Source organism: Amblyomma maculatum, chromosome 10, assembly GCF_055883805.1.
Source record: "Amblyomma maculatum isolate TAMU_Amacu chromosome 10, ASM5588380v1, whole genome shotgun sequence".
Classification (NCBI taxonomy): domain Eukaryota; kingdom Metazoa; phylum Arthropoda; class Arachnida; order Ixodida; family Ixodidae; genus Amblyomma; species Amblyomma maculatum.
Window position 1 is genome coordinate 159,445,540 of NC_139353.1, and position 13,555 is coordinate 159,459,094.

Below are 13,555 nucleotides of genomic sequence, written 5' to 3' on the forward strand. Positions count from 1 at the left end.
ACTACTATAAATTAATATAGTGTACCACTACACAGGCGAGCCTGATTCAGATACAGCTTTTACAGAAAAAAGCATTGCGCATCATTCATAATGTGGAATTTGACTCACCAAATGCACACTTATTCCATTAACTCAATCCTATAGACTTATTACACGAGTACACGCTAATGAACAATTACATAAAGCAAACAACCACCCCTAGAACACTACTACAGCACACTGCAAGACTAATTCCAAACAAGAAAATCTGACCGCTACGATAGATTCCGCCGTGGTATCTTCCACTTAGCAGATCCAGTTACCGATATCAGATATTAAAGCCTCAATTACCTGAAATATTAAAGAAATTACACTTACTGGATATTGATGTCGCTTCACTTTCACCTTGTTCAGGGAAAATTCACTGCCTTAATATTAGCATTCAGCTTCAACTACGATTTCTGTTACTTCCATTTTATGTATTGCTGTATCGATTCGATGTGTTGTAATCTGTCTCCGGAACGCGCAATGTACTGGATTTATCTTTGCTTTACCCTCCTCCCTTTTTGCCATCTTTCTATTGCCAATGTTTCATACATGTGACCTCCTGAACTTAGGCCCAGGCTAGTCATCTATATTGTTGTTCATTGTATTTTTAATTACTTTGTCAGATTATCTTGTGCATCAGTTCAGTTCAGTTTAGTCGTTCAGTCGTGTCCGACTCTTCGTGACTCTATGGACCATATATCACGCCACGCTTTCCGGTCTCTCACTATCTTCCTAACATCACATACCTTCATCTGCAGCGCCTCGAAGAGGCCATCTAACCATCGCGTTCGCTGCCTACCCCTTCTCCGGTGATCCTCAACCTTTCCCAACATCAAATCTTTCTCCAGCGACTCCTCTCTTCTCATCAAATGACCAAAGTAGCGGAGCTTACACTTTAGAATTTGACCCTCCAATGAGCAGTCAGGGTTTATGGTCGACAATATCGACTGATTTGATCTTCTGGCCGTCCAAGGAACTCTCAAGAGTCTCCGCCAGCACCACAATTCAAACGCGTCAATTCTTCCGCGTTCAGCCTTCTGCACAGTCCAACTCTCGCATACATACATCACAACTGGAAAGACCATATCACGAGTTATACGGATCTTGCTTGGCAGTGTAATGAACATGCTCTTTACTACGCGGTCAAGGCTAGCCATGGCTCTCTTTCCAGAAGCAGGCGTCTCCTAATTTCATAGCTGCAGTCTCCTTCCGGGGTAATCTTGGAGCCAAAGTAGAGAAAATCTGTCACAGTTTCCACTTCTTGTCCCTTGATGCTCCAGGACTTGATAGGGCAAGACGCCATGATCTTTGTATTTTTAATGTTCAGTTTAAGCCCAAACTTCTCACTCTCTTCTTGTACGCGCATCAGAAGTCTCTAGAGTTCCACTTCACTTTCTGTCATTAAAGTGGTATCATCCGCATATCTAAGGTTGTTGATACGTTTCCAAGCACTCCAGCTGAAGACTCGTATAGATCGGCCTTTCTCACGTTGCACTCAGCATATAGGGTAAATAGGCAGGGCGCAGTATGCAGCCTTGTGTCGCGGAATCGGCGCACATTTTCATCAAGCCGGCACGGCGCGAGGCCCGCGGCGTCGCGGGGAAAGCTAGAGAAAAACCTCCTTCCCCGCGCGAGAGAGCGTGTAGCTTTGTACGCGTCGCCGTCGCCCTCTTTCTCATCACCCGGCGGTGACGCGGACTCATCAGTCTGGAATACGCCAGAAAGTTCCAGAATGTTCTACGGGTCGTGGCCAATGACGACGCGCGGCTCGGCGGGAGGAAGAGAGAGCGCTATAACCAGCGAAGCTAAGTGTGTGTGCCCGCTAGCTTTTGCGCGTGCTAACAGACAGACGCGGTGCGCCCTATTTAAAGAGACCGCGCCGCTTGTGTAGTCAGTCACTCAGTTAGTCAATGGTTGCGGCGTGTTCGCCAGTGCTTCGGCTGGACTCCCGGAGATCATCCGCTGCTGGCAAGCCCACAGACCTCCAAGGGAGCGGTGCTCGTCTCCTATGGCGGCCACATCGTGACTCTTGAGGCGTCTGACTGCAACAGTGCCCGGTGAACAATTTGGTGTTTGTTTATGTAATTCTCTCGTGTTTGATCTGTTGTAAAGCCTCTGTGTTATTGAATCATTCTGTAGTTGCATGCTTAGCGTTTGTATTCTGTGAACCTCTCGTCTGTGCATTTCAACTGATCTTGTGTATTCCTTTGTATCGTCTCTTGCTGTGCATAAATTGAGTTTTGTTTGCTACTTCTGACTCCGATCCTTACTCTGGTTTGAACCGGCGACAGCTGGGCACCAAACGGCCACCCCCTTCTGTCACTACAAGGTAGCTGAATGCCGGCTGAGCTTGCCACGCAGGTCAAGGGCATCTCCTTTGCGACCGGAACAGCTATGCCCACTCACTCTAAGGGTGTCTGGGAGTGTGCGCACCGTTAAGGGCGCATCGTTAATAATCCCTCCCTAATTATTAACGGGTGACACCTTGTCTCACTCCTTTCTCAATCGGAAACCAATCAGTAAGACCATGCTCAGTTCTGACTGTGGCCTCTTGCCCTTCATGCAGGTTCCTGAGGAGACAGATCAGGTGAATTGGAACTCCCATCTCTTGAAGAGCGTGCCGCAATCTGCTGTGATCTACGCAGTCAAACGCTTTCGCATAATCAATAAAGCAGAAGTAGATAGGTTTCTGGAAATATCTTGCTTTTTACATGATTCAGCGAATCTTTGCAATCTGGTCTCTAGTTCCTCTGTCCTTACAAAACCATGCTAGCACGTCCGGAAGCTCCCGATCGACATACTGCTGCAGTCTACATTGGAGGATTTTCAACATCACTTTGCTAGCATGCGAAATAAGCGCGATCGTGCGGTAGTTGGAACAATCTTTGGCACAGCCTTTCTTTGGAATGGGGATGTAAACTGACCTCCTCCAATCCTGTGGCCACTGCAGGGTTGTCCAAATTTGCTGACATAAGTTAAACAGAACGTTAACAGCGTCATCGTTAAGGTATTGAAGCAACTCTGCTTGAATGTCATCAATTCCGCTAGCTTTGTTCTTAGCAAGGCTGGCTAAGGACCATTCAACCTCACTCTTCAGGATGCCCGGCTCGAGGTTAGTGATAACAGCCGTCTTTTGTTGGGTTTGAACACCTGAGTCCTTCTTTTAATGTTCTTCTGTATATTCTCGCCACCTCTTCTATATCTCTGATGCTTCAGTGAGGTCCCTGCCGCGTTTATCCTTTATCACGTCCAGTTTAGCACAGAAGCCTCCTTTGATATCTTTGATTGTCTTATACAGAGCTCTTGTGTTCCTCAATTGGCTGTTGTCCTCAACTGCTTGGCACTGTATGTTCAGGAAGGCATTCTTATCTCTTCTTGCTATTTTTTAGAATCCGCCTTGAGAACCTTGTATCTTTCTCTTTTCCCAACTTTTGCCATCCTCCTTTCCTCAGCTATTTGCAAAGCCTCTTCAGATAACCAGTTTGCTTTCTTGCTTTTCTTTTGCTTTGGAACTACATTAGTAGCAACTTCTTGTATTATATCACGAGCATCAGTCCACACCTCTTCAGGCTCTCAGTCTTCTAGATCTAATTCTTGAAATCGATTCCTCACTTCCACGGCATATTCTGATGGAATTTGATCCAGATCATACCTGAAAGGCCTTATAGTTTTCTACGTTTTTCTCAATCGAAGCTTACATTTGGCAACAAGAAGCTGATGATCGGAGCCACAATCGGCCCCAGGCCTAGTTTTTACTGCTTGTATAGCGCTTCTCCATCTCTGCTGGCAAAGAATATAACCAATAAGATTTCTTTACAGACCGTCCGGTGAAATCTATGTGTACAGGTGCCTCTTGTGCTGTTGAAAATGAGTATTCGTTATGGTCAGGTTGTTTTCGTGACAAAACTTTACTAGCCTCTGCCCAGCTTCATTTGGCTCACCAAGACCGAACATGCTTGTAATTCGGGATATTTCTTCACTCCCCACCTTAGCATTCCCCTCTCCTATGAGAAAAAGGACGTCTGATGATTGAGTGTGGTCTAAAAGGAATTGCAGGTCAGCATAAAATCTCCCAACGTCAACTTCTTCAGCAGTAGTGGTTTGTGCATAGGCTTGGATATCTGTTATGTTGATAGGATGACCTTGGATCCGAAGTGAAATTATTCGGTCGTTTTTGGGGTTGTACCCTAGCACTGCTTTGCCCATTCTTTTGTTTACTATGAGAGCCACCTCACTCCTTCTCCTGGATTCGTGCCCACAATAAAAGACATAATGGTCGCCGGAATTAAATTTTCCCGTTCCGGTCCACTTGAGCTCGCTGATACCCAAGATATCAATGTTCAATGTGTCCATTTCTCGCTTGACGACATCCGGTTTACCTTGCGTCATAGATCTTACATTCCATGTTGCTATGGGATATATCTGCTTGCAACATCGGACTTTCCGGTCGCTTCCCGACATATCCACAACTGAAGAGGGCTTCGTCGGGCTGGTTGTTTCACGTTGAGTGGAAGGAAGGAACAGCTCAAAAGGACGGGACGTGTAGGAAGGCAAGACAGACACATGAGCTGCTCATGTGTCTGTCTCGCCTTCCTACACGTCCCGTCCGTTTGAGTTGTTCCTTCCTTCCATCCACAACTGAGTGTCCTTTTGGTTTAGCCCAGCCGCTTCATTCGTCCTGGAGCTACTAGGAATCGCCCTTTGTTCATCCCCAGTAACATGTGGGACGCCTTCCAACCTGAGATCTCATCTTCCGGCGCCATATCTTCCGGCCCCTCCGCCACGACAAGGCAGTGATCCATGAAGGGGATCTAGTGCATATAAGTATTCATTTTTTAAAGGACTCAGTTGCTGCCGCCAGTGTAATCAGAAGTGTGGTATTTTTCAAGCCAGAGTTCGTGCTGGCTTTTTCAACACGCTCCAGGCATCATGTACGGTGCTGAATAAAAGAATTTCAATTTCGATGCTTCTTATCGTAGTTTGCGTTTTCTAAGTACAATGTTTTGGCATTCATGAAAGGGTATATACTACACAGGGCCGAGACAGAGCGATTGAGAATGGGCGCCCTTCGACATTAAGGCCAAGTTTACGTTACCTACCTAATAAATGTAGTTTTATGGTAAACAACTATAGCAGGACGGCCAGTGCAAACATGCAAGCCTACTTAAAGCTACCGCTTTTGGCAACTAGAACAAACCTATCCCGCCATTCTCAATCATTTAAAAAGAGCTTTATCTCAACCTTTGGCTACTTATGGTACATCTACGATCACCTATTTCATTTTACTTTCACCACAGCCTTAACGGAAATATCCCACACTCAGACACTGTTGCCCATTCGCACGCAATTCTCTTTCACCTCTAATAATTTGGCCAATATGTCTGTGTTCCTAACAAGTATAACAGGTGGAAACTAATCTATAGCACATCACTATACTGCTGTAGTAAACCAGGGCATGGTTGTTTCTTTATTCTATTTCAGCACTGTCTCTGTAGTAACAATGTCTGACACTTATGCGGCATTCTGTAACGTTTTTAGCTGAGCTATTTATCTTAGTATTTCGCTTAGTTTTATTTTAAACCTGTTTTCAGTAAACAGTGTACATTTACTCAGTAAATTATTTCCTCATTTTCCACATAAATTACATTTGGCCTTCCGGTCTATAATATTGTTACGAGGCGGCAAGCCGAGGGAAACAGAACAGGGAACAGAGAGAAGATGTTAGAGGACCGTGAGATGACGTTCAATCAAAATGTTACCGGGCTCAGCACGTGCACTCCTGCCCGTGCCACTGCCCGCTTCTTCTTTCTGGCTCGTCCGTAACATGGCCCGGGACTACCGAGTGATCATCCCGATAGTGGACGAGGAAGTTCACCGATGTTGATGATTCCATGGCATGATAATAGGCTTGTCTGGATGCTTGAAAAAGAAGGGGAAGAAGGAAGAATTGAACGGCTTGCCGGTACGATGATTCCCGATGAACCTTGGCCCAGGGCACTCTCGGGCCACACGTTGCCACGACTCGATGGCTGAGGCCAAGGCACGCACGGCCTGGCATAAGCAGGGGAGGATTGTCTGCAAGTGTAGCGGTGTCTTGGGTCGTGGGGTCTTTGGTCGGCATATCTGGTCAGTGGGCTCACATTTGGTCGTTCGGGTTTTTTCTTGTGTCTTGTGGTCATGTTTGGCCGTCTCGGGTCAGTCTCTCCTTCGTCGTGTCTTGTGGTCGGGGCGGGGGGACGGGGCGGAGAAACGACAAGGCCTTGCTGGATCCGGCAGACTGGGGAACAGCCACGCGATGCTTCCTAACCTTCAGCCGACGGCGCAAGAAGTCCCAGGGCACCGAAGCAGAGCACCAGGATGAGGGGGGATGATGAAGTACCCACCACCAACAACGAAATGTTGGCGGGCCTAGCACGAGTGCTCCTGCCAGCGCCATTGCCCGCTTCTTCTTTTTTGCTCGTCCGTAAAAATACAACTGTGCAACATAAGGGTATACTAAATAAACAATAAACCAGGACAGTGCAGTTCTCACGGTAGCCATAATTGCTTCCCAGTGATGCAATGGTACATCATCGACCAGCCACAACGGAGGGTGCCAACCGCATACCGCTGTGTATAAGCGGCGTTGCTTGTATATAGTGCAGAGTACTACTGGACAGAGCCAGTTCAAGAGGGTCGGTGTATCAGCCCGAGACAGGATTATAACGCAGTAAGACAGTCCCCGATGGATCTGGGAACAGCAATGCTACTGCGAAATTTATTGCAGGCGTTTATATAGGCCGTTATAACGCCATGGCATTTGTCATGGCACGTACGAACTATGTTACGCAGCACGTGCCATGGTCGGCATGACGCAGCACGATACATCTTCCGATATGTTTTTTAACAAGGACCACAGCGCTTGTCTGCGTCGCCCTTTCTGTCCGTGCGTTCTTCTGCATTTTACATCATGAACGTTAACTAACTCGCCCAGATTTCTGCTTTACTTAATCAAATAAAGAACGCGACACGCAATACATGAATGCAATTAACAACACGAACAGACGGGATGCTAAATTATTTGCTCAAAGTTCGCTCCGCATGCCAAATGAGGTGGTTCAGTCGTGATCCGCGAGAATCTTTGCGGTGCCAGGGTAGTCGCACGAGGTAAGCTCTGATGCTGAATCCCTACTGTATCACTATCTGCGTCTTCACTGCCGTCGCTGTTGCTGGAGTGGTCAAATTGCTCCGACGTTGCCAACAGGTGTTGGCGCTTCCGCCTTTTGTTTCTATGTTGTGGGACCTAGGCGCTACTTTTTCCAGCACCTTCGCCTTTCGCTGCCAGGTCTGGCCTTTCACACGAACCACTTGACCTGGTTGCAGTGCGTGCAGCTACCACCCTGATGACAATTGCTGGCGCTTCGTCACAGGCTGCTTAAGCTGCTGGGTGTAGTCAGGTAGCCTTGTGCTCCTGCCCTGCAGAAGTTCCGCTGGTGACCGACCATCCAGCAAAGGAGCAGACCGTTAACCGATCAAACCTAGCCAAAAATCCTCCTGGGTGTTCCCAGTTTTCTTCAGAAGCCACTTGAGAATGTGAAGACGCTTTTCCGCCAGCCTGTTGGAACGTGCGAACTCGGCGATCGAAGTTACACGTTTGAAATCGTATCGTTTGGCGAAAGTGGTGAAAGAAAGGTCCACTGAAATGAGTCACCAAGAATGGTAAACAATGCCATAACACTGATTGATATTGAACCACCCATCATTCTCCCGCAAAAAGTTTCGATCTAGTTTCTGCAATACAAGAGATATCGGGGATTAAAAATGACCCTTCCAATTTCCCCTCTCAACTCGTATGTCGAAGGGGGCCATAAAAAAATAAAGAATACAAGCAAGTTCAAAGCTCCACCCAGAAATACGTCACTTCGACGAACTTCCGGTTGCCGCGCGCTCGCTCGCTGGCGTACTCGCGTGACGTGTCAACCCGTCCTCGCTCGCACACGCCTGAGGAGTTCGCCAGTTCGCGCAGCGACGGTTAGTGTAACCGCGAACCCGTGGTTAGCCCGTGTTACATGGCGGACCAAACCATGGTTAGACAACTAACCGCGGTTATCGCAAACGGAGCTTGGCGACCTCGGTTTGCGTCGTTAACCGAGGTTATGGTGGCGTCTGTTGACGGAGGCTACTCGTCGGCGCCCGAGTGCGCGAAACGTACGAGCGGGTCTTCTTCACAAAGTTATTCATTTGCCCTCTGTATCACGCTTAAAGATCGATGTATAGAATATTGTGCCGCCCGAAGTCTTCGATTACGACTCATAGCGCAGCGACAGCGTACTGAATCCTTGTCTTGCCTGCAGTATCGTTTGAACGTCTTGTTGCTGAGCAGAACGTAAAAACATGTGCGGCCTTATATAGCTATGAAAGTACACGAGTTTGCAACGCCTGCAGCACAGGATACCGCGAGCAGTCTGAGGTACGTTACACAATTACCGCGGGGGTGGTGCGCACGAGCGCGGCGAACGACGGCGCCGTGCCTAACCGTCCCTAGTCGTCGCTAGTCTTGAAGTGTTTCGCTTCGAAGCCGCGGCGGTCGACGTTTTGGAACTGATCAACGCTGTCGTAAATCGCCTTCTTATGAAACTGCCTTATTGTGAATCCTATCCTGCCATAGTAAAATAATTATAGGATTAACTCTGCCGACGCATTAATCGCAGAGCTAGTACGAGCAGATCGGATCAGCCGAAATGCACCAGCGGCAGTTGGCTTGAGCAGAAACTCGCTTGTATCACGGCGATCGCTCTTACCAATGATTTGCTGCTGGTCAGCGATCCTCACGAGGGCTTCATACTTGATATTCGGCTCAGTATTCCAGACGCTAACAAATTTTGTGAGTCAACGCTTGTGAGTGAACGCTTTTTAAGTACAGGTATTTAAATACTTTAGCTGCCCATCTGTTACTGTCCAATTTCCTCAGGCGTTTCTCAAATAATATTTTACTCTGAGCTTCCCGTACTTCGAAAGATGCCCAGCCCATATCATCCTGAACCGCCTCATTTGTAGTTTTGCCGTGGGCACCTATAGTTAATCGTTCGACGGCTCTCTGGTTTATTTCTGATGTCGACTGTACATCTGATTTTAGGCACTAAACCGCATTTCCGAAAGTAAGACCGGGCACCATAATTCCTTTCCAAATACCCCTCAAAACCTCATACCTATTGCATCCCCACAATGCCTTATGCTTCATTATCCCGGCATTCCTTCGCCCTTTGGCCTTAAGTGATTGCTCATGCTTTTTAATGTATGCCAATCCTTCCTTTACCCATATCCCGAGATATTTATATTCTGCTACTCTGGGTATTTCATGGCCTTGTATTTTAAGATCCTGATCAGTTGAGCCGTTGAAAATCATCAGGCCCGACTTATTTGCACTAAACCTGAAGCCTAGAGCGTCCCCTTCGTCTCCGCAATACTTAACTAGAGTTTGCAATTCTTCCAGACTCTCAGCTAGCAGCCCAATATCGTCTGCTTACATCAAACCGGGGAGGCGCTACTCTACCGCCTTTGCACCTAATCTATATGACAGATTGAAACTTAGGTTACTTTCTTTTATCCTCCGTTCCAGGTTTATCATATAAAGCATGAACAGCAGCGGTGATAGAGGACAACATTGTCTTAATCCCTTGCATACCTTGACAGCTTCCGTACTTCTTATCCCTTCCCATGTAATTTCTACTTGGTTATCCCGGTATATTTCTTGTAAGAATTCTGTTATCTCATAACCGATACCTTCTTCATTTAATATGTAATACCGGCACCTTCTTCATTTAATATGTAATATGTAATATGTACGCCCCGTTTATGTACAGGAAGGCCAAATACAAAGGTCAATTTTCCACTCTAGATATTTTGATGCATTGAGTAAGCACTAACGTGCTATCATCTAAGCGCCGCCTACCATTTATAAAGCCGTTCTGAACTTCTCCGAGTATCTTGTTACTTTCTACTCATGCTTGCACATTTAATTTTATCGCCTACATGGCCATCCTGTACATAAAAGTTGTTATGGTAATCGGCCTGTAGGATTTTATGTGCATCCTTTCTCCTTTCCCTTTGTAAATCAAATTAGTTTTACTCCGCCGCCAGCTGTCCGGAATTTACTTACTCGTTATAACTGTTTCCAAAGCTTTTAACAACGTTTCCTTACTTCTTGGACAAAGTTCATTAATCAGCTTGATCGAAATCCCATCTATTCCTGTAGTTGTTTATTTAGGAATATCTTTTTTCTGCATTTTTCCAGTTTAGATTGGTCAGTTCCAAGCTAATTTGTATCCTGCTATCTTGTGCTGCTTCGTGATTTCCGGAGATTACCCTATCGTCGCTCTTAAATTAATCGAGTTCACTGCGTTGTATCCCTTTAAACAATTTCCCTCGTTATCTTGAATCCGGTCCTGCTTTCTTTGATTCTTTTTCCCTAGCCAGCTTATATGGTTCCAGGATTTTCTTGCTCCGCCTCTAGAGGCATCGTGTATGTCAGCCATCCAGCGATTGGTGGACTGCTTTATTTTATTGTGGACGAGGGCCTGTACACCGTTTCTTTTCTCGATATGATTCCCATTTTTGATCGATTTTCTCTTGAGAAACTTGTGCTTTCTTTGCCTCTCGGTGTTCCCTTGAAGCAGCGCGTCATTGTTCAGTAGCTTCCCTGATTTCCTTATTCCACCAGCTCCGGGGCTTCCTCTTTCCATTCCAGCGGTTTTCTACTTTAAACTCCTTAATTTTCCTCCTTATGAGTAGTTCTACCTGTTCATAATCCCAGTTTTCCGTGGGGCTTTTCTCTATTGCTTCCTCTACGTCTGCTGCTATCTGCGATATTTGATCGCCGTTTATGTTTGCGTTTACTTTTCGTTTAAGTTTCATTTCTCTTTTCATGAAGGGCCCTATCTGCAGACTAATACGTTTATGATCACTTCCCAGACTACACTACCTTTTTTCGTGTATTTCAATTTTCGCTACCTTGGTATAAATTCTCTGCGACATAAGACAGTAGTCAATGGTCGTCTGCCTGTTGCGGAATTCCCACGTGATTTGGCCTTCGCATTTTGTTTCTCTGTTTACTATAACTAGGTCGTGTCGCTCACAGAAATCTAGCATTAGCTTCCCGTTACAATCAGTGTATTCATCGAGGTCGTCGATGTGGCCGTTCATGTCCCCCAGCAGAATAATATCGGCCCCGTCTCCAAACTGGCTTATATCGTTACTGAGGCATTCAACAAGATCCTTGTTTTCTTGCCTGCAATGGTGTCTTGTTCCTAAATAAACTACCCCTAGCCATGTCCTTATGCCGGCAATTATTCCTGATACAAAGATATGTTCTTTACAAGATGATTTATTTATTTGCCAATTTGTTCCCAGGTGTATCAACATACCTACCCCTCCACCTTTTTTTTGTTCTCGTTTTGTTGCCCCCTTCCCATACGTAGCCTTCTATAAACGGCGGATCTTCTAGATCCCTGAGATGAGTCTCGCAAAGAGCGTACACACCTATTTTGTCATCCTTCAACTGCTGTTCCATCTCTAGCCATTTCTCTCTTTTTCTACCTCATTGCATGTTTATGTAGCTGATGTGGCCGTTCATGTCCCCCAGCAGAATAATATCGGCCCCGTCTCCAAACTGGGTTATATCGTTACTGAGGCATTCAACAAGATCCTTGTTTTCTTGCCTGCAATGGTGTCTTGTTCCTAAATAAACTACCCCTAGCCATGTCCTTATGCCGGCAATTATTCCTGATACAAAGATATGTTCTTTACAAGATGATTTATTTCTTTGCCAATTTATTCCCAGGTGTATCAACATACCTACCCCTCCACCTTTTTTTTGTTCTCGTTTTGTTGCCCCCTTCCCATACGTAGCCTTCTATAAACGGCGGATCTTCTAGATCCCTGAGATGAGTCTCGCAAAGAGCGTACACACCTATTTTGTCATCCTTCAACTGCTGTTCCATCTCTAGCCATTTCTCTCTTTTTCTACCTCATTGCATGTTTATGTAGCTGATATATCGTAGTATTAAATCTATTTTTTGTAATTTTCTTTCTCGACCTCCTCCTTGCCATTTTTTGGGGCTCAGCCTCCGTTATTACGCTTTCTTCTGCTTTACTTGTAACTACCTCTGTGCACGGAGCCCTCGCGGACCCGCTAAAAACAGCTACAGCCCTGCCTGCCAGGCGCCAGCCGATCTCTGCTCCGCCCCTTCTGCTAAAATGAATGCCATCTCGCTGAAAAGCCCTGCCATAACCTGCTTTATGCCCCTCCCTGTTTACCTCAACCACTTCGAAACGCTTCTCCAGGCTTAACTTTCTTATGTCCGGATTAACTGTCACCACGTCCTTTTCCAGCTTTCCATTCGATCCTAGCACCTCCGGTACTGTGCATACAACTATCTGCGCTTGCTGTGCTATCTCCCTAATATCGTCAACTCCCTTAGCTGAACTTTCCACCACCCCTGCAGCAGCACCATTTAGGACATCGTTTAGCCCCGCGGCTACTATCACCATATTGCGCTCTGCAGAATTTTTCAACAGCCTATTTTTACTCTCTTTCAGCACTGCCCTGATTCTCATCCCTGAAATGAGGGGAAGTTTGGCGCCCCCTGGCGCGGCGCGCCGTCCCTACTGAGGAATCACGTGAACTTTTCGCGGACAGCACTGCCGTAGGAGGCGGTGGGGTGAACAGGTCGCCAAGTAATAAAGCCCATCGTGCTACAGACTGGGCAGAAGGTGCCTACCACCACTGGACCGAACGGTAGATAACAAGGAGGCCGTCGCTTGGTGGCGTCTGCAAGTTGGGAATTTTCCAAGTTCCGTCTGGGTATTCCACACGAAAGTGGAGGAAAAGGCGGACGATAAATGCGAAGCCTGCGGGGAAAGGAGTACTCTGGATCCTATAATCTGGTAATGCCTTGATTCCCCTGGCGTCAAGAAAAACATAAATAGTAGAGAAGCCTGGGAACTGCTACTGCGGAGCGAGTCCCCAGCCAACCGGCAGCAAGCTATTCGCCTGATGGCTGAAGCCGTGAAGAAACACTGTCGCTTCACCTGTCTCTAGTCGCGGGGCTAGCCTGCCACCAAATTTTTATTAGTTGAACTTGTAGGCTGTCATTGCACCCGCCACCGCTTCGGTGGTTGAAGATGGCTGTTGCGACTCGCATCGTTTTGTCCCTCTTCTTTTTTCTTGTCTATCATATCCGTCAAGTTCAACACAACGCCACATAATCGCTTAACCGCTAAAGCCACAATTACGGACTGGTACAAATTTAGACAACTGAGGGAACAAACCGCCCCTTCCAACATAACGGTAGTGAAAGACTAGATAAGTGCACTTATTAATGAAGTTCACAGCACCACAGCCGAAACACAATCCGCAGGTCAGGATAACACAACCACGGACGCGCGGCTACGGCACATGTGGGAGGCTCACGCTAGTTTGCTTCGCCGTTTGAAAAAGTAGCGTTTCAACGGAACGCTGCGACGGCGCATTGCATAACAAGAGAGGCAG